This window comes from Chrysemys picta, chromosome 23 (assembly GCF_011386835.1).
Source record: "Chrysemys picta bellii isolate R12L10 chromosome 23, ASM1138683v2, whole genome shotgun sequence".
NCBI lineage: Eukaryota > Metazoa > Chordata > Testudines > Emydidae > Chrysemys > Chrysemys picta.
This window is the reverse complement of record NC_088813.1, coordinates 1,224,235-1,250,453: the sequence shown is the minus strand read 5'-3', so window position 1 is coordinate 1,250,453 and position 26,219 is coordinate 1,224,235.

Sequence of the window (26,219 nt, the reverse complement as noted above, 5' to 3'; positions counted from 1 at the left end):
TATGGCAGGCAACTAGCTTGGCTAAACAGTGTAATCCTTGCTGATCTTAAATGCAAAAAAGAAGCTTACAAGAAGTGGAAGATTGGACAAATGACCAGGGAGGAGTATAAAAATATTGCTCAGGCATGCAGGAGTGAAATCAGGAAGGCCAAATCACACTTAGAGTTGCAGCTAGCAAGAGATGTTAAGAGTAACAAGAAGGGTTTCTTCAGCTATGTTAGCAACAAGAAGAAAGTCAAGGAAAGTGTGGGCCCCTTATTGAATGAGGGAGGCAACACAGTGACAGAGGATGTGGAAAAAGCTAATGTACTCAATGCTTTTTTTGCCTCTGTCTTCACGAACAAGGTCAGCTCCCAGACTGCTGCACTGGGCAGCACAGTATGGGGAGAAGGTGACCAGCCCTCTGTGGAGAAAGAAGTGGTTCAGGACTATTTAGAAAAACTGGACGAGCAGAAATCCATGGGGCCGGATGCGCTGCATCCGAGGGTGCTAAAGGAGTTGGTGGATGTGATTGCAGAGCCATTGGCCATTATCTTTAAAACTCATGGCGATCGGGGGAGGTCCCGGATGACTGGAAAAAGGCTAATGTAGTGCCCATCTTTAAAAAAGGGAAGGAGGAGGATCCGGGGAACTACAGGCCCGTCAGCCTCACCTCAGTCCCTGGAAAAATCATGGAGCAGGTCCTCAAGGAATCAATTCTGAAGCACTTAGAGGAGAGGAAAGTGATCAGGAATAGTCAGCATGGATTCACCAAGGGCAAGTCATGCCTGACTAACCTAATTGCCTTTTATGAGGAGATAACTGGGTCTGTGGATGAGGGGAAAGCAGTGGATGTGTTATTCCTTGACTTTAGCAAAGCTTTTGATACGGTCTCCCACAGTATTCTTGTCAGCAAGTTAAAGAAGTATGGGCTGGATGAATGGACTATACAGTGGATAGAAAGCTGGCTAGATTGTCGGGCTCAACTGGTAGTGATCAACGGCTCCATGTCTAGTTGGCAGCCGGTTTCAAGCGGAGTGCCCTAAGGGTTGGTCCTGGGCCAGTTTTGTTCAATATCTTCATTAATGATCTGGAGGATGGCATGGACTGCACTCTCAGCAAGTTTGCAGATGACACTAAACTGGGAGGAGTGGTAGATATGCTGGAGGGTAGGGATAGGATACAGAGGGACCTAGACAAATTAGAGGATTGGGCCAAAAGAAACCTGATGAGGTTCAACAAGGACAAGTGCAGAGTCCTGCACTTAGGACGGAAGAATCCCATGCACTGTTACAGACTAGGGACCAAGTGGCTAGGCAGCAGTTCTGCAGAAAAGGACCTAGGGGTTACAGTGGACGAGAAGTTGGGTATGAGTCAACAGTGTGCCCTTGTTGCCAAGAAGGCTAATGGCATTTTGGGCTGTATAAGTAGGGGCATTGCCAGCAGATCGAGGGACGTGATCGTTCCCCTCTATTAGACATTGGTGAGGCCTCACCTGGAACACTGTGTCCAGTTTTGGGCCCCACACTACAAGAAGGATGTGGAAAAATTGGAAAGAGTCCAGTGGAGGACAACAAAAATGATTAGGGGGCTGGAGCACATGACTTATGAGGAGAGGCTGAGGGAACTGGGATTGTTTAGTCTGCAGAAGAGAAGAATGAGGGGGGATTTGATAGCTGCTTTCAACTACCTGAAAGGGGGTTCCAAAGAGGATGGATCTAGACTGTTCTCAGTGGTACCAGATGACAGAACAAGGAGTAATGGTCTCAAGTTGCAGTGGAGGAGGTTTAGGTTGGATATTAGGAAAAACTTTTTCTCTAGGAGGGTGGTGAAGCACTGGAATGGGTTACCTAGGGTGGTGGTGGAAGCTCCTTCCTTAGAGGTTTTTAAGGTCAGGCTTGACAAAGCCCTGGCTGGGATGATTTAGTTGGGGATTGGTCCTGCTTTGAGCAGGGGGTTGGACTAGATGACCTCCTGAGGTCCCTTCCAACCCTGATATTCTATGATTCTATGATTCATATTCAATTTCTGATTCACTATGACCCCCAGGTTATTTTCAGCAATACTACCATCTAGCTAGTTTTTCCCCATTTTGTTGATTTGCCATACTAAAATCAAAATATATCATGTCTACAGCTTCCTCCCTATTCACTAGGCCAGTAATCTTGTCAAAGAAGGAAATGAGGTTGGTTTGGCATGATTTGTTCTTTACAAATCCACATTGGCTATTCCATAAAACCTATTATCCTCTAGGTATTGTCCCCTAGGTACTCTAGGTTAATAATTTGTTCCAGTATCTTCCCAGATTTTGAAATAATTTCTGAGGTCCTCTTTGTTCTCCTTTTAAAAGAGGGGTACTATATTTGCCCTTTTCCAGTCCTCTGGGCCCTTACATATCCTCCATGAGTTCTTGAAGATAATTGCTAATGGTCCTAAGATTGCACCAGTACCTAATTTGAGTAAAATGTTCATGAAGTCCATCTAAATAACAAGTTTTCCCTATTCTGGCTTGTGCACCTTCCCCCTTGTGGTTAATATTAAGTTGAGTTAATTACTCGTTCACCATTAACTCTCCTTCCCTGCTAAGTAGTGGACCTACACTTTTCTTCATCCTTCTCTTGCTCCTAACATATTTATAAAACACCTTCTTATTGCCTTTTATATCCCTCGCTAGGTGTAACTCATTTTGTGTCTTAGCTTTTCTGATTTTGTCCCTACATGATTGTGCTGTTCTTTTATATTCATCCTTAGGAATTTGTCTATGTCCACTTTTGGTGGGGTTTCTTTTTGATTTTCAGGTCATTAAAGCGCTCCTGATGCAGCCATATTGGCCTCTTGCTATTCTTTCTATCTTTCCTCTTCAGTCGGATAGCTTGCTGTTGCACCTTTCATATTGTCTCTTTACTGAACTCCTTTTTTCCTTAGCTTTTCTTCTTTTGGGCCCTTATCTGCTAGTTCTGAGTTTATTAAGGTCTGTTGTTGTGTTTTTTTTAAGTCTATTGCTTTAGTCTGCTGAGCTTTTCTTAGAAACATGAAATCTATCATTTCATGATCACTTTCATCCAAATTGCCTTCAACCTTGTGTGCAACCAATTCCTCCCTGTTAGTTAGAATCAAGTTTAAAATGGCTGCCCCCTGGTTACTTCCTCCACCTTCTGAAGCAATGTATTCCAAGAACTTATTGGACACTTCATGTTTTGCTATATTACTGTGCCAATAGATGCCAGGGTAGTTAAAAAAGAGGTTACTTATCTGTAATTGGAGGTTCTTTGAGATGTGTGGTCCATATCTGTATTCCACTTAGAGTAATACATGCGCACTATGCATCTGGAGTCAGAGAATTTGAAAGTAGTGCCCGTTGATCTATGCATGCTCTTTGGCTTGCCTCATGCTTCCATCCGAGGCAATAAAGGGTGAGGTGGACTGACCATATCTTCAGTTCCTCTTTGAGTGCTTGCTCATGTCAATTCCATTCTAGATGTGCATGCGCCCACGTGCATGGTTGTCTGAGATTTTTGCCTTAGTGCTATCCGTAGTGTCAGAGGTGGCGCCCCCTTGAGTGCAGCGCTCATGAACCAGTATATCAGGAGCTGACTCTACACCCTCTCAATTCCTTCTTACTGCCCGCGGTGGTTAGTCGGAGCACCTTTCCTTGCATAGCAAGGGCTAGCAGTTTTCAGCTTACTGACTTCAAATCTTAGGACCTTGTAACCAGTTTGTTTATAGTAGTTCATGTTAAGTAGTTGTTAAGTGTAGTTAGTTAGCAGTTAGAGTCCCAGTGAGGACTTTGCCCCAGGCGGGGCATGCCCTGGTCTCCCTGCATGGACTGCAACAGGCCTATTCCTGTAAGTGACCCCACAGAAGCTCCCTCAAGTGCCTGGGGGAATCACACATGAGAGATAAGTGCCATATTTGTAAAAACTTTAAGTCCCACCCCACATGCAGAAGAAGCGGGATATTTGTTTATGGGCTCTCCTCATGGAGTCCGCCCTTCATCCACTCATCAAGGGCAGGTCCTGGGAACAAGTACAAAGAAGCCTCGATCTGGTGCATTCCATCTGCCATGACCTGGCCTGTTGATAAACAAGTAAAAATCCATCTTAAGGCCAGTCCAATTAATAGAATTCACTGGGGAGGTTCTTGACTCCACACGAACCAGAGCCTTCCTTCCGGAGGCTCATTTTCAGGCCATGTCGGACTTGATCTCTCATGTGAAGAACAACCCGCTCACCATGGCTCCCATCTGCCTGCAGTTGTTGGGCCCCATGGCCGCCTGTACATACGTGGTCAGTCATGCCCACCTCCAGCCCCTGCAAGCATGGCTGGTGTCAGTTTACACCCCCAACACACATGACCTAGACCAGGTAATTAGGGTGCAGGATCACATCCTGTCATCCCTAGAGTGGCGGTTGAACCCTGGGTTTGTGTTGGAGGGAGTTCCCTTTGCGGCCCTCTATGTGCAGCACGCCATTCATCTGGTGGCCATGCACCTGCCTGGGACCAGAAATGTGCTAGCAGATTGCCTCAGCAGAACCTTCTTGTCTCGCCACGAGTGACTAGTATGAACTTCCGAAACTGTGGAACTTCCCAGATGGACTTGTTTGTGTCCTGTCAGAATAGGAAATGCCACATGCTCTGTTCACTCCAGGGGATGGACAGGGGCTCCCAGTCAGATGCTTTCTTGCTCCCATGGTCAGGTGCTCTGATGTATGCCTTCCCTCCTGTGCCGTTGATCCGTAGAGTCCTCGTGAAGAGCAAACAGTACAGGTTGAAAGTTATCCTGATAGCCCCCAAGTAGCCTCACCAGCACTGGTTTGGCACGCTGCTGGACCTTTCGGTAGCCACTCCACTGTGGCTTCCTCTCTGGCCCGACCTGCTGTCCCAGGACCACACCAGTCTCCTGCACCTGAACCTAGAGGTGTTGTACTTGTCAGCATAGCTATTGCATGGCTGAATGCAGAAGTGCGGGAATGCTCGACCTGGGTGCAACAGGTCAGCTGGGTAGCAGAAAGCCCTCCACTAGAGCAACTTACCTGGCCAAGTGGAAAAGGTTCATGTGCTGGGCTTCGGAACAATGCATCTGAGCTGAGCAGGTCTTGCTGCGGGTTATCCTGGATTATCTTCTGCACATCAAATGTAAGGATTTGTCCCTGTCATCGATCAGGGTCCACCTGGCCATTATTTCAGCTTTCCACCCTCCATTCCAAAGCAAGTCGGTCTTCACTCATTACATGACGGCCCAGTTCTTGAAAGATCTGGACGTCTTTACCCTCACATCCGGGACCCTGTCCCTGCCTGGGATTTAAATCTTGTACTGTCGAGGCTCATGGGGCCTCCCTTTGAACCTCTGTCTTTCTGCTGTCTTCCCCTTCTCTCCTGGAAGGTTTCGTTCCTGGTGGTGGCTACTTCCATCCACAGGGTGTCTGAGATCAGGGCGCTTACTTCAGAACCACCCTATATGGTGTTTCTACAAAGATAAGGTCCAGTTGTGCTGCGCAAGGTAGTTTCCCAATTTCATACTGGGCAGGACATTTACTTACCAGTCTTCTTTCTGAAGCCCCATAAATCCAAAGAGGACAGCAAGTTACATGCCCTCGATGTCAGGAGGGCGCTGCCTTCTATATTAACAGTACAAGGCCATTTCTCAAGACAACGCAGCTGTTCGTTGCAGTGGCAGATAGGATAAGTGAAGAGTCCTTCACTTAGGATGGAAGAATCCCATGCACTGTTACAGGCTGGGGACCAATTGGCTAAGTGGCAGTTCTGCAGAAAGGGACCTGAGGATTACAATGCACAAGCAGCTGGATTTGAGTCAGCAGTGTGCCCTTGTTGCCGAGAAGGCTAACGGCATATTAGGCTGCATTAGTAGGAGCATTGCCAGCAGATTGAGGGAAGTGATTATTCCCCTCTATTCGGCACTGGTGAGGCCACATCTGGAACATTGCATCCAGTTTTGGGCCTCCCACTACAGAAAGGATGTGGACAAATTGGAGAGAGGGGGTTCCAAAGAATATGGAGCTAGGCGGTTCTCAGTGGTGGCAGATGACAGAACAAGGAGCAACGGTCTCAAGTTGCAGTGGTTGGATATTAGGAAAAACAATTTCATTAGGAGGGTGGTGAAACACTGGAATGGGTTACCTAAGGAGGTTGTGGAATCTCCATTCTTAGAGGTTTTTAAAGCCCAGCTTGACAAAGCCCTGGCTGGGATGATTTAGTTGGGGCGGTCCTGCTTTGAGCAGGGGGTTGGACTAGATGACCTCCTGAGGTCTCTTCCAACCCTAATCTTCTATGATTCTATGATAAAAGGACACCAAGTGCCTGCTCAAAGGATTTCATCCTGGATCACAGCCTGCACCTGATACTGCTACGAGATGGCAAATGTGCTTCCATCAGCGATAGTCAAAGTGCACTTCACTAGAGCGCAAGCATCATCATCATCATCATCATCTTGACTAAGGTGATGATCCAAGAGATCTGTAGAGCTGCAACCTAGTTGTCTGTCCACAAGTTTACGTCCCATTATGCGCTTACCCAGCAGACCCGGGACGATGCTGGCTTCGGCAGGGCAGTGCTGCAAGCTGCAAGACTGGGAACTCTGAGCCCTCCTCCATTGGCACTGCTTGTGAGTCACCTAGAATGGAATTGATATGAGTAAGCACTTGAAGAAGAAAAAATGGTTACCTACCTTTTCATAACTGTTGTTCTTTGAGATGTGTTGCTCATGTCCATTCCATTACCCGCCCTCCTGCCCCTCTGTTGGAGTTGCCAGCAAGAAGGAACTGAGAAAGCGTAGGGTCAGTGGTGCCTGATATACTGACGCATAAGCGCGGCAAGCAATGGAGCGCCACTGCCGACCCTACGGATACCGCTAAGGCAAAAATCTCTGACAACTGCACATGTGGGTGTGCACACACCTAGAATGCAATGGACATGAGCAACACATCTCAAAGCACAACAGTTACGAAAAGGTAGGTAACTATTTTTTCCTTCCCTACCACAAATTGATCAATCCACAGCAGAGGGGAAGGCAGACTGGAAATGGAATACAGATAGGGATCGCACATCTCAAAGAACCTCCATTTACAGGTAAGTAACCTCCTCTTCTTCTTCGAGTGATGGTCCCTACTCTGTAGAAACAGAGAGCCCGAGACATCTAGATCTGATATAAAAGGCCCCAATATAAGGCCTGAGACCTGAACTAAAGTAGTTGGGGTTGGTCCTGCTTTGAGCAGGGGGCTGGACTAGATGACCTCCTGAGGTCTCTTCCAACCCTAATCTTCTATGATTCTATGGTCAAGCCTTGCTGATATAAAGTAAAGTGAGCAAATGGGCTGTGAGCAGAAGACAGGCCCTGTTATAAAACATCCCTGCTGGATCAGAGAACCTGGCAAGAACAGGGCTGGTGTTGCAAAAACACACATTCCTGAGAAGTACCTGGCACAGGACATTCATGCAAACACATTCTACAAGTGTGGTACCAGAACACTCTGATATCAAGTGCAGTATGAACACACCCTCAAAGATGATAGGAACACATTGGTCTCTCTTAGAGATAAGTCAGGATGACAGCATGATGTCTATAGATGTTTTTATCAAACCAACATGTACAAGGTACAGGGTGGTAACTAACCACATCGGGACAATACATAACTTGTTTTTATCGGTGTATAAAAGGGATCTCAGAGGGAGTGTCTTTGTTGGATCTGATCTCCCCCCGCCTAGGGGGAATGGAAAGTCCTGCCATTCACTAAGCTGGTCCATTGTGATGGTCATATATGTGTTAGTGGTCTTGTAGGGTCTATGGGATACTAGGACTGTGCTTTATTAATAATAAACCTAGCCAGGTGCCTTCGCTACTGAACGAAGTGTTATGGTCTTATGAGGTAGTCTAATCCAGATGTGCTGTGTCGGCTATCTGCTCAGAGCTGGGACAGCATACTGAAAGAACACACACACACACACACACACAGCCAACTTCTGACAACACTGGTGACCCCGACTGCTGATCTGGTAAGTAAGCAAGCTGTCCTCTGTAGGAATCTCAAGTTAACGTAGCAGAAAACCACAAGCCAGGGAACCCCCTTAACCACTCCCTGAAAATCTCCACAGAGTTTGATAAGTTCTGGACATGCTGCATTGTCAGCAACGAGGGTACCTATGAATTTTAAAAGATAGTGGGGAAGAAACATGGAATGGAATCTGTAAGGTTAGCGCAGAGATTGTAACCTTGAAACATAAGAGTAAGAAATGTAGAATATTGCAAACTATGGCCATGGCTGTTAAATGGTTAAGACAACATGCCACAAAGTTGGCGGGGCAAGTAACATAAAAAAAAAAAAGTTAAAAGAAGCAAGAGAAGCAACAGAGCTCTGGAATGCTCTCGCTCTCCTAGCAGGCCGACAAGTAATCCAGAGATATTTTACAGTAAGCACAAGAACAGAATGAACATTGGAAACAGCAGTAGAGAATCTGCAAAAAAGAATCATAGAATCGAAGAATCATATTAGGGTTAGAAAAGACCTCAGGAAGTCATCTAGTCCAGTAGTTCCCAAACTTGTTACGCCGCTTGTGCAGGGAAAGCCCCTGGCGGGCTGGGCCGGTTTACCTGCCATGTCTGCAGGTTCAGCCGATCGCGGCTCCCAGTGGCCGCAGTTCGCTGCTCCAGGCCAATGGAGCTACTGGAAGCGGTGGCCAGTACGCCCCTTGGCCTGCGCCGCTTCCAGCAGCTCCCATTGGCCTGGAGCAGCGAACCGTGGCCGCTGGGAGCCGTGGCAGGTAAACTGGCCCGGCCCGCCAGAGGCTTTCCCTGAACAAGCGGCGGAACAAGTTTGGGAACCACTAATCTAGTCCAATCCCCTGCTCAAAGCAGGACCAACCCCAACTAAATCATCCCAGCCTGGGCTTTGTCAAGCTGGGCCTTAAAAACTTCTAAGGATGGAGATTCCACCACCTCCCTAGGTAACCCATTCCAGTGCTTCACCACCCTCCTAGTGAAATAGTGCTTCCTAATATCCATCCTAGACCTCCCTCACTGCAACTTGAGACCATTGCTTCTTGTTCTGTCATCTGCCACCACTGAGAACAGCCTAGCTCCATCATCTTTGGAACCCTCCTTCAGGTTGTTGAAAGCTGCTATCAAATCCTCCCTCACTCTTCTCTTCTGCAGACTAAAGAACCCCAGTTCCCTCAGCATCTCCTCAGAAGTCATGTGCCCCAGCCCTCTAATCATTTTTGTTGCCCTCAGCTGGACTCTCTCCAATTAGTCCACATCCCTTCCTTAGTGGGGGGGACCAAAACTGGACGCAATACTCCAAGTGTGGCCTCACCAGTGTCGAATAGAGGGGAATAATCAATTCCCTCGATTTGCTGGCAAGGTTCCTACTAACACAGCCCAATATGCCGTTGGCCTTCTTGGCAACAATGGCACACTGCTGACGCATATCCAGCTTTTCATCCACTGTAATCCCCAGGTCTTTTTCTGCAGGACTGCTGCTTAGCCAGTTGGTCTCCAGCCTGTAGCGGTGCATGGGATTCTTTCTTCCTAAGTACAGGATTCTGCCTCATCAGATTTCTTTTGGCCCAATCCTCCAATTTGTCTACGTTACTCTGGACCCTATCCCTACCCTCCAGCATATCTACCTCTCCCCCAAGTTCAGTGTCATCTGTGAACTTGCTGAGGGTGCAATTAATCCCATCATCCAGATCATTAATAAAGAAGTTGAACAAAACCGGTCCCAGGACCAACCCCTGGGGCACGCCGCTTGATACCGGCTGCCAACTAGACATCAAGCGGTTGATCTCTACCTGTTGAACCCGACAATCTAGCCAGCTTTCTATCCACCTAATAGTCCATTCATCCAATCCATACTTTTTTAACTTACTGTCAAGAATACTGTGGGAGACAGTATCAAAAGCTTTGCTAAAGTCAAGATATATCACATCCACCGTTTTCCCCATATCCACAGAGAAAGTTATCTCATCATAGAAGGCGATCAGGTTGGTCAGGTATGACTTGCCCTTGGTGAATCCATGTTGACTGTTCCTGATCACCTCCCTCTCCTCCAAGTGCTTCAAAATGGATTCCTTGAGGACCTGCTCCATGATTTTGTCGGGGACTGAAGTGAGGCTGACGGGACTGTAGTTCCCCGGGTTCTCTTTCTTCCCTTTTTAAATATGGGCACTATATTTGCCTTTTTCCAATCATCTGGGAACTCCCCCGATCACCACAAATTTTCAAAGATAATGACCAATGGCTCTGCAATCACATCCGCCAACTCCCTCAGCACCCTTGGATGCATTAGATCTAGACCCATGGACTTGTGCACGTCCAGCTTTTCTAAATAGTCCTTAACTTGTTCTTTCACCACTGAGGGCTGCTCACCTCCTCCCCATACTGTGTTGCCCAGTGCAGTAGTCTAGGAGCTGACCTTGTCTGTGAAGACCAAGGCAAAAAAAAGCATTGAGTACTTCAGCTTTTTCCACATCATCTGCCATTGTGTTGCCTCCCTCATTCAGTAAGGGTCCCACATTTTCCCTGACCTTCTTCTTGTTGCTAATAGACCTGTAGAAACCCTTCTTGTTACCCTTCACATCCCTTTCTAACTGCAACTCCAATTGTGCCTTGGCCTTCCTGATTACACCCTTGCATGCTCTTGCAATATTTTTATACTCCTCCCTAGTCATCTGTCCAAATTTCCACTTCTTGTAAACTTTCTTTTTGAGTTTAAGCTCACCAAAGATTTCACTGTTAAGCCAAGCTGATCACCTGCCATATTTGTATTCTTTCTGCACTTCGGGATGGTTTGTTCCTGCACCCTCAATAAGGCTTTTTTAAAATACAGCCAGCTCTCCTGGACTCCTTGCCCCCTCATATTAGCTTCCCAGGGGATCATGCCCATCAGTTCCCGAAGGGAGTCAAAGTCTGCTTTTCTGAAGCTGAGGGTCCATATTTTGCTACTCTCCTTTTTTCCTTTTGTCAGGATCCTGAACTCAACCATCTCATGGTAACTGCTGCCTAGGTTGCCACCCACTTCTACTTCCCCTACCAATTCTTCCCTGTTTGTAAGCAGCAGGTCAAGAGGAGCACGGCCCCTAGTCAGTTCCTCCAGCACTTGTACCAGGAAGTTGTTCCCAACACTCTCCAAAAACTTCCTGGATTGTCTGTGCATTGCTGTATTGATCTCCCAGCAGATGTCAGTGTGATTGAAGTCCCCCATTAGAACCAGGGCCTGTGATCTGGAAACTTCAGTTAGTTGTCCAAAGAAAGCCTTGTCTACCTCATCATTCTGATCCGGTGGACTTTAGCACACGCCCACCATGACATCACCCTTGTTGCTCTCACCTCTAAACTTAACCCAAAGACTCTCAACTCTCAAGAGATGTGCTGTCCCCTGTTATAAATATTGGTGGTCAGCAGCAGGCTTCAGGTAGCTACCCTGTGCCTGAAGAATGGGGACAGAAATGGAAAAAGGTACTCCGAGCAAAATTAAAAAATGAAAGAGGCCTCTGCGCTGCAACTACCACCATATAATAAAAGCCAGGTTCCGGTAAAACCTAAATTGAGACCTAGACTGGTACCTATCTGAACAGGAGAAGTAAGTGCATGGGAGGGAGAAGCAGCAAACAATACTTTCACTGGACTGGTAAATCAGATGAAGGGAAAAAAATGAATAGTTCACAGAGCACAGTAGGAGACAGGAGCTGCAACTTGATTGCAGAGGAGTGGATAAAAAAGAATTTCAAATTGAAAAACAGAGTAAATGATTTAACACCTAAAGTTGATGCATTAGCACATGGAATTGCCCAGAAACAGGGCACTCCTGCAATCCATTTGGCATGCACACAAAAGTAGCATACACTGGAGGAACAAATTCAGGTTTTGCAAAAACAGGTAACTCTCCTCTTAGAGCTAGGATAAAAACCAAGGGTACCGGTTCCCAACTGAACCCCACTCCTCGCTGAAAGCTAATAATGTAACTTCTTTCTCAAATATTTTTACATACCGGTTAAGTTTTCCTTTATAGCCTCTCTCAGTTTGCTAAACTCGCTGCTGCTGCCTGTACTTTAAGATACTTTGATAGAGTTAAACTCTCTTGGCTCTGGTCTTTCTCCCTTCCTAGGTCCCCCTCCCCCACCACCGCCCCTTCTCACCCATCTCTCCTCGCTTCCGCTCTCTCTCTTTGTTTTAAAAGTTAAAAGTTATAGTTTTTACAGAAACCTCCAAAAGATAAAGTGATTGAAAATAGAACAAAACAAAAATCAATCAAAGAATAAACAAGGTAAAAACTTTACTTTAACTAAATCCAGTCAATTAATCATTTTAATCCTTCAGGAATGCAATAACTGGAATTACTCCTAACTTTCTTGAAGATATGGTTGCCTAGCAACAGAAATACAGACTCTGCTTCTAATCCTAACTACTGACTAATATTTGAAAGATTGACTTTCTTTATTTCCATATAGCAGGGTTTTAAAATAAAGTTAATATAAAGTAATGGAAAATGCCTTACAGTATAAAATTAATACCAATCTGGCAAATAATTTAATATGAATGTTATCAACTTTTATTAAAAGTTATAAATAAAAAAGATAATACCTTGTTTATATAAATATTTAACCCTTTTGTTTACCTGTCTGTTTTGTAAATACATTGCTTTAATAATTAAGTTCTTAATGCCTTATTTTGTATAGCTATAAATAGAATTCTGGTGCCATTTGTTTTTAATTGTATGTTGTGTGTCATGTGACTACTTTTTTAGTTTTTATTTTGCTGCATCAAAAGTCAATTTCATACTTTTTAATATAAGTGATACCACAGTATTTTAATATTATGGTTGGGGTATAACCATCATCATAATATTATTATTAATACCAATTATTATTATTTTGCGAAGTTCAGAAAGGTCTCAGTTATAAATATATGTACATATATTTCTGCCTCAAGAAATGAAGTAATTGCAAACAAAAAATACCTCTTTTATTAATCACAGGGAAGTTGTTTATGCAAAGGAAAAAATGTAAGGGGAATTTCAACATTAAGATAAAGGTAATATTAACAAAATGTCAATTTCTTGTTGGGTTTCTATAAACTTGTTTGCACTTTTAAATATAGTTATAAGACTGTTATAGTAAAAATCTTTAAAATATAACAATTTATTAGGGCTGTCAAGCGATTAAAAAATTAATCACGATTAATCACGCAATTAAAAAAAATAATCACAATTCATTGCACAATTAATCGCACTGTTAAACAATAATAGAATACCATTTATTTAAATATTTTTGGATGTTTTCTACATTTTCAAATATATTCATTTCAGTTGTAACAGAATACAGAGTGTACAGTGCTCACTTTATATTTATTTTTTTACAAATATTTGTACTGTAACAAACAAGAAATAGTATTTTTCAATTCAGCTATTACAAGTACTGTAGTACAATCTCTTTATCATGAAAGTTGAACTTATAAATGTAGAATTATGTACAAAAAAATAACTGCATTCAAAACTAAAACAATGTCAAACTTTAGAGCCTACAAGTCCACTCAGTCCTATTTCTTGTTCAGCCAGTCGCTCAGACAGACAAGTTTGCTTACATTTGCAGGAGAAAATGCTTCCCGCTTCTTGTTCATAATGTCACCTGAAAGTGAGAATAGGTGTTCTCATGGCACTATTGTAGCCGGCGTTGCAAGATATTTACATGCCAGATGCGCTAAAGATTCATATGTCCCTTCATGCTTCAACCACTGTTCCAGAGGACATGCGTCCATGCTGATGACAGGTTCTGCTCGATAACAATCCAAAGCAGTGTGGACAGACACATGTTCATTTTCATTATCTGAGTCAGATGCCACCAGCAGAAGGTTGATTTTCTTTTTTGGTGGTTCGGGTTCTGTAGTTTCCGCATCAGAGTGTTGCTCTTTTAAGACTTCTGAAAGCATGCTCTACACCTCTCAGATTTTGGAAGACACTTCAGATTCTTAAACTTTGGGTCCCGTGCTGTAGCTATCTTTAGAAATCTCACATTGGTACCTTCTTTGCGTTTTGTCAAATCTTCAGCAAAGTGTTCTTAAAATGAACAACATGTGCTGAGTCATAATCTGAGACTGCTATAACATGAAATATATGGCAGAATGCAGGTAAAATAGAGCCGGAGACATACAATTCTCTCCCAAGGAGTTTGGTCACAAATTTAATTAATGCATTATTTTTTTAATGAGTGTCATCAGCATGGAATCATGTCCTCTGGATGGTGGCCAAAACATGAAGGAGCATACGAATGTTTAGCATATCAGTCATGTAAATACCTTACAATACTGCCTGTTCTAACTTTCTGGCGACATTGTAAATAAGAAGTGGGCAGCATTATCTCCCATAAATGTAAACAAACCTATTTGTCTTAGCAATTGGCTGAACGAGAAGTATGACTGAGTGGACTTGTAGGCTCTAAAGTTTTGCACTGTTTTGTTTTTTAGTGCATTTATTTAACAAAAACATCTACATTTGTAAGTTGCACTTTCACGATAAAGAGATTGCCCTACAGTACTTGTATGAGGTGAACTGAAAAATACTGTTTCTTTTGTTTATCATTTTTATAGTGCAAGTATAATCAAAAATAATAATATACAGTGAGCAGTGTACACTTTGTATTCTGTGTTGTAATTGAAATCAATATATATGAAAATGTAGAAAAGCATCCAAATATTTAATACATTTCAATTAGTATTCTATTGTTTAACAATGCGATTAAAACTGCAATTAATCGTGATTAATTTTTTTAATCACTATTAATATTTTTTAGTTAATCGTATGAGTTAACTGCGATTAATCGACAGCCTGCAATTTATGCTATGTCTGGTTATGTTGCAAAATGTTAAAGCTAACCAAACAATTTCAACAGGTTTCCACCTTTAGCTCCCAAACACAGTGAAGTGTCATGAAAATTGAATAACCTCAAAGTGTTTGCATAAACTTGCATTTAAAATTCTATTTAGTTTAATTTTTTATTCTCTTTTATATTATGTTAAAGGGAAGTAGTGGTTAAAGTTTGTTTCTAAATAGTTAACAAAAGCGGAATTGGTATCGCAAGCAAATTAACTCTAAAAAGCTTGGGTAAAAATTCTGTAACTAACTCTTTTGCTAAAACAGAGTGCTCAGCAAGGGAAAGCAATACACCGTATCCTAGAAGATTGTGAGCATGTATTTTAGCGGTTAAGCATTATATTTAGGTGTGACGCATGACCAAAAAGGGTAAGCGTCCTGCAGGATAAATGACTCAAATTCAACCCTTAAAAACATAGGAGTAGATAATGTTTGTGGTTTTGTGTATTTACATATATATTGGTAGAGATCAACAATATAATCAAACAGTCCCTGTCTATGATGTATTCTGTTAATTCAGAGATCAAAAGAACATCTTAACATTTAAATAAACTATAAACATAGGATTTTGCTGTATTTATCTCTCTTTGAAATGTATAGCAAACCATCTGTGAATGGTGGAAAAACAAGCAATTGCCTTATGTTAATCTGTGTGAATAATTACCAGCCGATGCTTAGGAAGTAGGCCTACTTCAACATTGCCCTGATTCCCGATTGTTTATCCAGGACTGTATGGTCAAGTGGATGCTAGAGCATTGTATAAAAGACCCTTGGGTCCTGATCCTGTCATCTCAGATCTGCTTGAGGTTTCATGCAGGGGAAGCCTAAGCCATAAGGATTGAGATCCCAGTCCTAAATTGGAACTGGACATTGGATCCCTGAATATGATACTGGACATTGGACTATAACCTTTGGACTAAATTCTAAAAGAACTCTTTGCAACTAGAAAGCTCATCATCTCTGCTATGAATCTGAACCTCAAGAATTAAACTCATGTCTGTATGTATATTGATCTTCTATCAATACTCTCTCTTTTGTTTTTAATACATTTTAGTTTAGTTAATAAGAATTGGCTATAGCGTGTATTTGGGTAAGATCTGGAATATTCATTAACCTGGGAGGTAATGTGTCCGATCCTTTGGGATTGGTAGAACTTTTTTATATGATGAATAAGATTTTCAGTAATCCTCATCATATTTGACTTGGGTGTCTTGGAGGAGGCCTGAGGCTGGGTTAATTTAAGGGAACTGTGTTGTTGACTTCTGAGTAACCAGTGAGGTAATAAAGAAGCTGTTTTGTGCTGGCTTAGTAAATCTAAGTATTGGAATATCCACCAGCTTTGGGGAATGTCTGCCCCATTCTTTACAGTTCACCGTAATTGAGTGATCTCAGCTGCTCCCCTGGGACTCCGGTCACATTAGTATAAAAAATTAGTATCAGAGGGGTAGCCGTATTAGTCTGGCTCTGTAAAAAGAGTCCTGTGGCACTTTATAGTCTAACAGACGTATTGGAGCATAAGCTTTCGTGGGTGAATACTCACTTCATCAGATGCATGTAGAGATTAGTACAGAAAATTAGTAAGGCACCTCAAGTGAAAATGAATGTCTATACAACAATTGCAAAAGTATTGCTTGTGTTATAAAAGACTTGGTCCCTATTACATTGTAAACAAACTAAGTTAATCTGTGTATTAAATTTGGGTTACTGAAAACAAGATGAAATGTAAAACAAACAAAAATTTTATGATGTTAACTAATTTATGCTGTTTAAGGTTACATCCCACAGACCGAAGACACCAGAAGATATCAGTTCACAGTGAAGAAACTCTCAAGCATCAAGAAAAGTAAAATGAAGTTATAAATACCAGATTTCAAAGTAGCAGCCATGTTAGTCTGTATCCGCAAAAAGAACAGGAGTACTTGTGGCACCTTAGAGACTAACAAATTTATTTCAGCAGGTACGGCCGCTCGCAGCTCCCAGTGGCCATGGTTCGCCATTCCTGGCCAATGGGAGCTGTGGGAAACAGCGTGGGCCGGGCTTACCCTGAACAAGCCATGAACCAAATTTGGGAACCCCTGCTGTAGACTCTACCTGACCATGTATGCCCATCACAATGGACCAGCTCAGTGAATGGCGGGACTTGCCAGTCCCCCCCCCACAGGCCAGACAAAGCACTTCCTCTGAGATGCTGCTTTATACACTGATAAAAACAAGTTACATATTGCCCCTCTGACATGGTTCATAGACTCATAGACTTTAAGGTCAGAAGGGACCATTATGATCATCTGGTCTGACCCCCTGCATGCTGCAGGCCACAAAACCGTCCCTACCCTTTCCTTGACTCTGCTGATGAAGTCCCCAAATCCTGTGTCTTAGTGACTTCAATTGGCAGAGAACCCTCCTGCTAGAGATCCCTGCCCCATGCTGCGGAGGAAGGCGAAAAACCTCCAAGGCCTCAGCCAATCTACCCTGGAGGAAAATTCCTTCCCGACCCCAAATATGGCGATCAGTAAGACCCGAGCATGTAGGCAAGAGTCTCCAGCCTAACCCTTGTTAGCCATTATACTGTTTGCCTACCATTGCTTGATATTCCTCAGCTAATATGTTTTACCATTAAACCATTCCCTCCATAAACTTGTCTAACTTAATCTTAAAACCAGACAGGTCCCTCGCCCCCACCGTTTCCCTCGGAAGGCCATTCCAATATTTCACCCCTCTGACGGTCAGAAACCTTCGTCTAATTTCAAGCCTAAACTTCCCCACGGCCAGTTTATATCCATTTGTTCTTGTGTCCACATTAGTACTAAGCTGGAATAATTCCTCTCCCTCCCTTGTATTTATCCCTCTGATATATTTAAAGAGAGTTACCACCCTTTACCTTGTACATGTTGGTTTGAGCAAAACATCTCTATCCATCACAATGTCATCCTGATCTTATCTCTAAGAGAGACCAATGTGTTCCTGTTATCTTTGGGGCATGTGTTTGTACTGTACTTGGTATCAGGGTGTTCTGGTACCACCCTTCTGGAATGTGTTTGCATGAGTGTCCTGTGCCTGGTACTTTTTAGGAATGTGTGTTTTTGCAATACCAGTCCCGTTCTTGCCAGATTCTGTGATCCAACAGGCATGTTTTATAACAGGGGCTGACTTCTGCTCATAACCTGACATTTGCTCACTTTATATTTTAATTGAAAAATTGTTGTTAAAATTTGCACACCAACAGCCTTGGAAGCAAGGACATTAAAAGTTAACCCACTCACCATATTGCACATGGGATCCTTCTGGCTACCTCAGATTTCTAGCCAGAGGGCTGGGGAGGGAGGAAAGCTATTGGACACCAGAGGTTGTACTGAGTGGACTCCTCAAAAGTGGGTGTGCTTGTCCTGGCTTGTTGCTCCAAAGATCTGTAATAAAGTTTTTTTACTGGAAGGGTGTATGTGGCATATATTGAATAATAAGACTAAAGTACTGTATAATGGCAATGTGTATGTGTTCATTGTTGAGAAAAAGTGTATGTGGAAGAGTGGAAGTTTCCTTTGTAGGTTAAAAGAAGCAAAGAAGGGAAGGAGGAAAGAGAACAGAACGAGGTAACTAAAACAACAACAACAACAACAGCTATAGCTCTCAAGCTCAGTCCAAAGCTAAGACACTGGCCCCGTTCAAGGACACTGCTCACAGCTAAGACTTATCTGACAACCAAGAAAGGGGGGGGGCTTGAATGTGCCCAAGCAGCTGTAAAATCTGCAAAACACTGCCAGGCATTAATGAAATGTGTTAGGTTTCTTTTCTCACAGGTAAAAGAAGCGCTACCCAAAGACTCTAGCAGCCCTGCCACTCCTTGGAACCAGGAGATTGGATCTATGTAAAGGTCCACCAACGAAAGACTGCTTTGGCTCCATGCTGGAAAGGCCCTTACCAAGTCTGGCTGACTACCAACACCTCTGTGAAGTGCCAAGGACTGACTGCCTGGACCCATGCTTCTCACTGCAAAAAGGCCCCTCCACCTCGAGATAATTCCACTCCTACTATTGATCAGCCTATCTCTCCTTCTTGTATTTTTTCCCCCTCCTTCTGAACAACAGGAGAAAAGGACAAGGTGATGTGCGGGTAACCTCTCCCTTGTCCACTGACAGAGCTAACCTGCATTCAGTATTTGCTACAGAAATCAAAGCAGTTCAGGGTGATGTGCTAGTAACCTCTCCCCTGCATGATGCTGAGCCATGATTGCTTCAAGAAAGAAGAAGGAATACTCACGCCACTAAAATTGCCAAAGTCCAGGAATTACTGACTACAAAAGACATTAAGAACTAACCCTGGTGAAGAAACAAAGAATTATACACTGGCAGGAAGAAATTGTGGGACCCATGCTTGGGAATGTGCTATTGATTAGATTTTGGGGTTTATAGTACCTTCAGCATGCATTACCCTCCCTAATTGGATTTTAAATGACAAATACCAAAGGCACCTTGTTGCCACTGCCCCTGCCATTTCCTTATACTATTATACTATTACCCCTGTAACACATTCAAATACAGACATTGCCATACATCTGATAAAACCCAATGGCCAAGGCCTTCACATCGAAGTGATTTATTGAAATATTGTTCAGAATCTATTTTTTAAGGTTCTGAATAGTTCATATGAGAGAACAATTGAATGGAAAACAAATGGATCAGTGGAAATATATGATATCACTACAGATGAACCCCAAGAATCAGAAATTGAGATTAGTGGGTTCTATAACGAGGTAGAGATGATGGCTGTTCCTGGAGTTTGTAAAATGTTAGATGAAAGAGGCCCTTATTGTTATTTGATCACCCAGTTAGTGAATAACCAAACATATACCCAAAGAGTTTGTTCTGTCACTGGAAATTTTATCTGTACTGAAATAATTCCAGTAATTACCATATTGCAATATACCCCTTCCTATGCTATTAATGTTAATGCCTTTTGGAAATACATGAAAGTGTTTAGTCAATAGATGTGGTATGGTACTTCACCAAAGAGAGATGTGTTAGGATATCGATGGACTGTGATTAATACTACACTAAAGATTATAAAAATTCACACTGCCCTTATCCAGTTTTCAGGTCACTTCTACCCATCCTAATTGTTCCAAAGGGGCTGCTATTTGATTAGCACAGCAAAGGGCCTAGGGTTCCTCTAGAAAGAAGAGGGACTTAGCTGGATCCCTATGGGATGGGGCCAATAGTGCAGCAGCGATTTGGAATATTTATAGAAACCAAGAACATGAAGAGAAATTAGGACAGTTGGAAAAAGCCACTGGCCTTATGACTGGAGCGCAGCTAACCCAAGTTCAGGCTGAAGTGGGTGAATTACATGTTATTCTGTCCTTAGTTCAGTATCAGGGGGTAGCCATGTTAGTCTGTATCTACAAAAACAACAAGGAGTCTGGTGGCACCTTAAAGATTTAGTTCAATGACCCAGAAGTTTTAACAGAGATGGTACTGAATATCACTGAGGCTGGGAAGGTATTGCAGTGAGATTTGGCATGTTCAGAAATTCAAGATTTCCTGAATGACCAGCTAATGGCCATTCGGAGTGATCTTGAGCATGAGGCGTGGCCCACTGCCCTTACAGACACTTCAGGAGTACATCTGATCTGTGGCCATGGAGACATACTTGGAGATTTTCAGGATGGATGTGCAAGTACTCGCAGTGCTCCTTCCAAGCATATAGACCGGTCAGAGGGGTGTGGGCTCCCACATACCGAATCCTGCCGGGTCCATGGGGAGGATGCATGTGGGATTGGGTAATTCACCGAGACATTTGGGAAATTAGACCACCTGGTGACCCTAATTGATTTTTAATCAGTGCACCCGACATTTGGATGGGGTTAGGAAATCAATGGACATTTTGGCCGTTAGCACCTCCACAGCTTCAGTGTGTACGTAAACTGAAGCCATTGTTCATGACAATGTTTGCTGGGAGTCTAGCGGACAAGGAACTACCCTGACAGGACACCTACTTTTCCAAGCTAATGATAGCTGTGTGTATGTTGAGGCCACCACTTTGCGAGATCTACATTTTAATCTCATCACTGCTGCAGGCAATCATATTAATTATTGGCCTGCAGATAGAATTCTACAATTAGCCCTTAGGTTTCAGATACCCTTTAATTGGACTACCTTAGTATCTGATCAGTTTCAAAATTTGCTTTTGCTGCTACCAGAGGTTCAGAGAATCTCTGAATTACTAGGGCAAATTCATATGCTTCAAAATATATATCAAGTTGAGAAATATGTTCTTTATACAGTCTATAGAGAGTGTTAATTTTATGTATAATGTATTGTGTTTTGTAATTAAAGTTGTATAGCAACCCCATTATATTATTACAATGGGGATGTCAATGTTTTTATTATTGTTGTTTAGTGGAGGATTATGTTATTGTTGTTGTGAAGGATGTAATGATAATAACACCTTCCATTTTCATGCTAATCATGTATTGTCATTGCATCCAATCAAAACCCCTAATAATGAAGCATTTGATGTAGAATCTGAAATCCAAGGTTTAAGGCAAATGGAGGTTTAAGAATGTTAGTTGTGCTAGAAGCACAAAAGGGGTCTGTGTGGAAGTAGAGCAAGAAGTACAGGGATTTGAAGGGGATTACAATGCAAACAGTCCCCTCTGTGAGCAAGAGTCAGGCTAACTGTAACCCTAATAACGCGAGACTTGTAGAAGTGAGGATTGTGTGAGGCGAGTGGGAAAGAACTGTGTGAGAAGTTGTTGCGACCTTGTGTTAGATGAAGTATGGAATGTAGGCTATAGTCTAAATAGAAGTGAGAAAAATAAGATATCAGGATGACCTATGTATAAACAAAATGCAGCTGTTGCTCATCATTGTATGTAACAAAAGGTATAAATGCTTGCTGTAATTGTTTACCTGGAGAGAGACCTGTTTAGCTCTCTTCCTCCATGCAATTGCTAGAGATAATAAAGTATCTGACTTGCTGCACCCAACCAGAGAGTGAGAACTCTGTTTTTCTCTGACACAATTGAGAAGCTGAAGATCAAGGATTGGTCTCCTGCCGCCTTTTTTCTTGGGTATCAGGAAGTAAGTTAAGTAGAATCCCATTTCCTGATATTCTAGGGGAATGTGTTCTATTGCTCCCCTTTGTACAAGGAGTTCACCTCATGGGTGAGAATACTGTCATCAGAGTGGTCCCTGAAGGTGGACAGGGAAGGCGATTTTGGAGGTGGTAACATGACAAACTTGATCATATAGACATGGTGGATGACATTAAACACCCATCAGTCCATTGTTATCGCACTCCAAGCATGGGAAGAGTGCTAAATGAGCCACAGAGGTGGTAGGAGGGTTGTGAGATGGTAGATTTAGTGGTCGGTGAGCTCTTGGGCTTGCATCAAAAATACCTCTTGGCTGATTGTTGGGTCTGAGAGGTTGAAGCCTGCGAGGGGGGCTCAAGAAGGTGAGACCCCTGCATTTTCTGGCATTTCCTCAGGGGCTCATAAGGTCTCTGTGGATAGAATTGAGGAGACCTGTATTGTTGTGTGGACAAATGCTGGTGGAATTTTCTCTTCAGAGTGGGAGTGTAGAAAGCCAATGAGTGAAGAGTAGCCCTGGAGTCATTTAGTGAATGTAGTGACTCATCTGTCTTCTCATTAAAAAGATGGGATTCATCGAAAGGGAGGTCTTCAGTGGTGTTCTGGACCTCTCTAGGAAAACCAGAAGAGTGGAGCCAGGACTTTCGATGCATGACTATCACTGTAGCCATGGCTCTGGAGGAGGTGTCCACTGCATCTACTGTAGATTGAAGGGCAGTTCTGGCCACGAACTTCCCCTCTTCAACAAGTGCCTGAAAACCAGTATTGTTTTTCCACTCCTTTAGGGGTAGCTGTGCATGTGGTCAGGGTGAGCCAAACTGTTGCCAGTCCAGAGGGCCCCGAGGGGGCAACAGGGTTCGTTGCCCGGTGTGCGCTGCACCAATAGACACACCAGGGTAGAGAAGCAAACCAAGTTTATTCAAGAGCTCTGAATAGGCACTAGGAGACCAGCATGTCTCAAATCAAACGCAGCACATACAAGCAAGTTTTCCCTTTTATATTCCAAGCTGTGTGTGTGTGAGCCTTTGTTCTGTTACTCCCTCTTTACCCCTCCTACCCCTCCCTCCTCGAGCAGTTACAGTTAGAAAGGTTCCCGTCCGCATGCTTATCTTCGGCCTCGCAAGCTAAGACGCAGCAGGCTTCTCCCTCCCCCTTTTCCCCCGTCTTATCTCTACTACATTTGCTAGTATGAGCAAAACAGCAGCTGTCTGCTAGAAAAGCTGACCATTACATTTCTGCTTTTTAAGCTGTTAGCATGGAGGTAGGTTAAAGTTCACAAGATGGAGTTCTGTGGTTCACTTAGACCCAGAGCAGGGGAGTTTCATCGGCACTTATGGCCTTCCACTCCCCCGAGTTACCTGGTAGCTATGCCTAGTGACACCAACAATCCCTCCTTTGAGAACACTCAACAAACCTTTGAAAGAGTTTTCTCATACTCTAAAGACAAAATGTGATTAAGCTCCATGCAATTGGGATCATCAGTGAGAGAATATAAAGGAACTTCTGGGGAATGGGAGGTACAAATCTTACGTATGAGCACTTTACAGCAGGCGAGCAAAAGGAAAAGGACAAAACATATCACAACACCTGTGAGAAGATGTGAACAATGCCTCCCCCTAGTCCCCTTAGACCAGGTAACCAACCCCAAAGGGAATCAAAAATAGTGGGTTCCCCTTCCTGGGCCTTCCACTGGTTCAAGGCCTGTTCGGCTGACAAGATATGCTTGTTAATATCCTGTGAAAACTCTGGGACATAGGTACAACATTCTTCTCCAATAAGGGCACAGACCCTGCCCCGTGAGGCTAACACATAATCTAGGGCCTGGTGGTTTTGCAGAGCCAACAATCGAAGCTGGTACAGCTCAGAACTTATGCTTTTCTCTATGGCCAGGGTATCATTGGCAAACTGAGTGAGAAATTTAGACAGTCTCCTGTAGAGTTGGGTTAGCCATCTTAAATTATCAATTAGGGTCACCAGGTGGTCTAATTTATTATTGACACCAAGTAGGGAGGAATATCATCCCAAACCTGTCTCCTTCTCCGATGGGTTCAATGGTAGCTTGCAAGGACCGATAGTACCTAGGGCGACCTGAGGGAGCCTGGGTTAGAACACGGAGGGGAGGAGCAAGATAGCCTTTGTAACAGCTACCATGCCAACCATGAGGAAGCCATTTATAGGCACTATTACCACAAACCCAGAATGCTTCACCATAACTAGCCTTTCCATTGTTACCTTGTAGGTCCCGTAGGGTGGCTTGTGGGGAAAGGGCAAAGAATGCAGCGCCGGTTTGCCAACCGGTGGCATTTAGTAAAGGGATAGTGAGACTTATACCAAGACCAATATAAAATCTACATGTACTACTGCCAGCAAACCAGGTATAATTACTTGTACTGGCTTGCTGAAAACATATGAGACCAGTGGGTGGAGAGCGTAAACAAATAGGCTGGGGCTTAAGAGTGCTACTATAGTGGGAATTCCAAGAGCCATTGTGTAGGTCATAAGAAGTTTCCGCAGTACAGTTGGATCGCAAACTTAAATTGTCAGAGGTGCTGCTGCTGGTAACCATCCACCTTTGATAAAAGTCTGACCAATTTTTGGGAACTATTCTCCAGGGCAATCCAGCCGAATGGTGGGGAGTCTGGGCACATATCCAACAGTGGGAGAGATTAAACTCACGGGCAAAGGCAATTTTCAGGGCCTCATAGGTATTGGTAGCCATATCTGCAGGGATGGCTCCCCATCCTGCATGCGATGTGGGTGAAACAGTAGGTAACAGAAGGATTACTTCTGTGATAAAAAGGAATGCTGTGAGAGACCCTAAACCTGAATCTATATTGTAATTACAACAACCCAAATGCCCAGAAAATAAGAATTATTGACACCAAACAAATCAAAAAATAAAAGGACCAGGACCATAGGTTAGATCAGCCTACTGTGAATAGATTGAACCAATACAATACCCAGGGTTCTCACGGGGAGTGTGCTGTGTCTGTTCAGAGAGATCACCAGGCATTCCCAGTGATCCTTATTGTCTTTTGAATAACAGCTTAAGTCCCAAATCGTCGCTGGCAGTGTTTTCTGCAGGCTGGACAGTCCACTGTTCAGGAGTGGGTACTGCTTTCAGTCGAGAGTGATGAATCCAGTTCTTGTGTCCTTCGACCTTTGCTGCCATGTGGGAAACCAGCAGGATGATGTGGGGTCCCTTCCACTTCTCTTGGAGAGGCTCGTCCTTCCAGGTCTGAACGAGAACGGAGTCACCAGGCTGTAAGGAGTGGACCGGGGCATCCAGCAGAAGAGGCTGTGAATCTTTGGTGTACCTGTGAAGAGAAGAAAGAACAGCAGACAGAGAGCACATGTACTGAGACAAGAAACCACACCCCATTTCCCACTCTCCTGCCAGAACCGGTGTACCATTCAGAGGCCATGCCCTTCCAAACATAATCTCAAAGGGACTAAGCCCTAAACTGCCCTTGGGGAGAGCACGAATGCGGAGTAACACAAGGGGCAAAGCATCAGGCCACCTAAGAGAGACCTCCTGACAGACCTTTGAGAGGTGTCGCTTGAGTGTTTGATTTGTACGTTCCACTACTCCACTGGCTTGTGGTCGCCATGGTGTGTGGAGCTTCCAGGGGATTTGCAAAGCACTTGATATCTTTTGAACAACTTGAGATGTGAAGTGTGTTCCGTTATCAGATTCCATCCACTGGGGGAGTCCAAAGCGAGGAATGATCTCCTTGACAAACTTAAGAGCCACCGTTTTGGCAGTGTTGTTACGACATGGGAAGGCTTCAGGCCATCCACTGAATCGATCCACCAGGACGAGGAGGTATCTGTACCCTTGGGTCCTGCGAAACTCAGTAAAGTCTATTTGCCACACCAATCCTGGGCCTGGGGTAGGTTCCAGAGTGGCTGGCAACACTGCTACTCCTGGTCGAGGGTTGTTCTTTTGGCAGATTAAACATTCAGCCTGTACCTGTGATGCTAGGGGTTTAAGTCCAGAGCTTAGAAAATATTTATTCATAAGCTGGGTAAGAGCCTCTCTGCCTGTGTGGGTGGTTTGATGCAGTTTCTGCAACACTGGTTGGATCAGGCCCTTGGGCAGGAGGTTTTTTCCCTCTGTGGAATAAAGCCATCCCTCCTTTTCCTGGAGACCGAGCCTGTCAGCCAGGTTTCCGTCATCATGGGAGTACTGAGGAGCTGCAAGCTCACTCACTGATGGGATGAGGGCATGCATTTGGGCATTCTCCTCTGTTGGTGATATTAGGGTAGCAGCA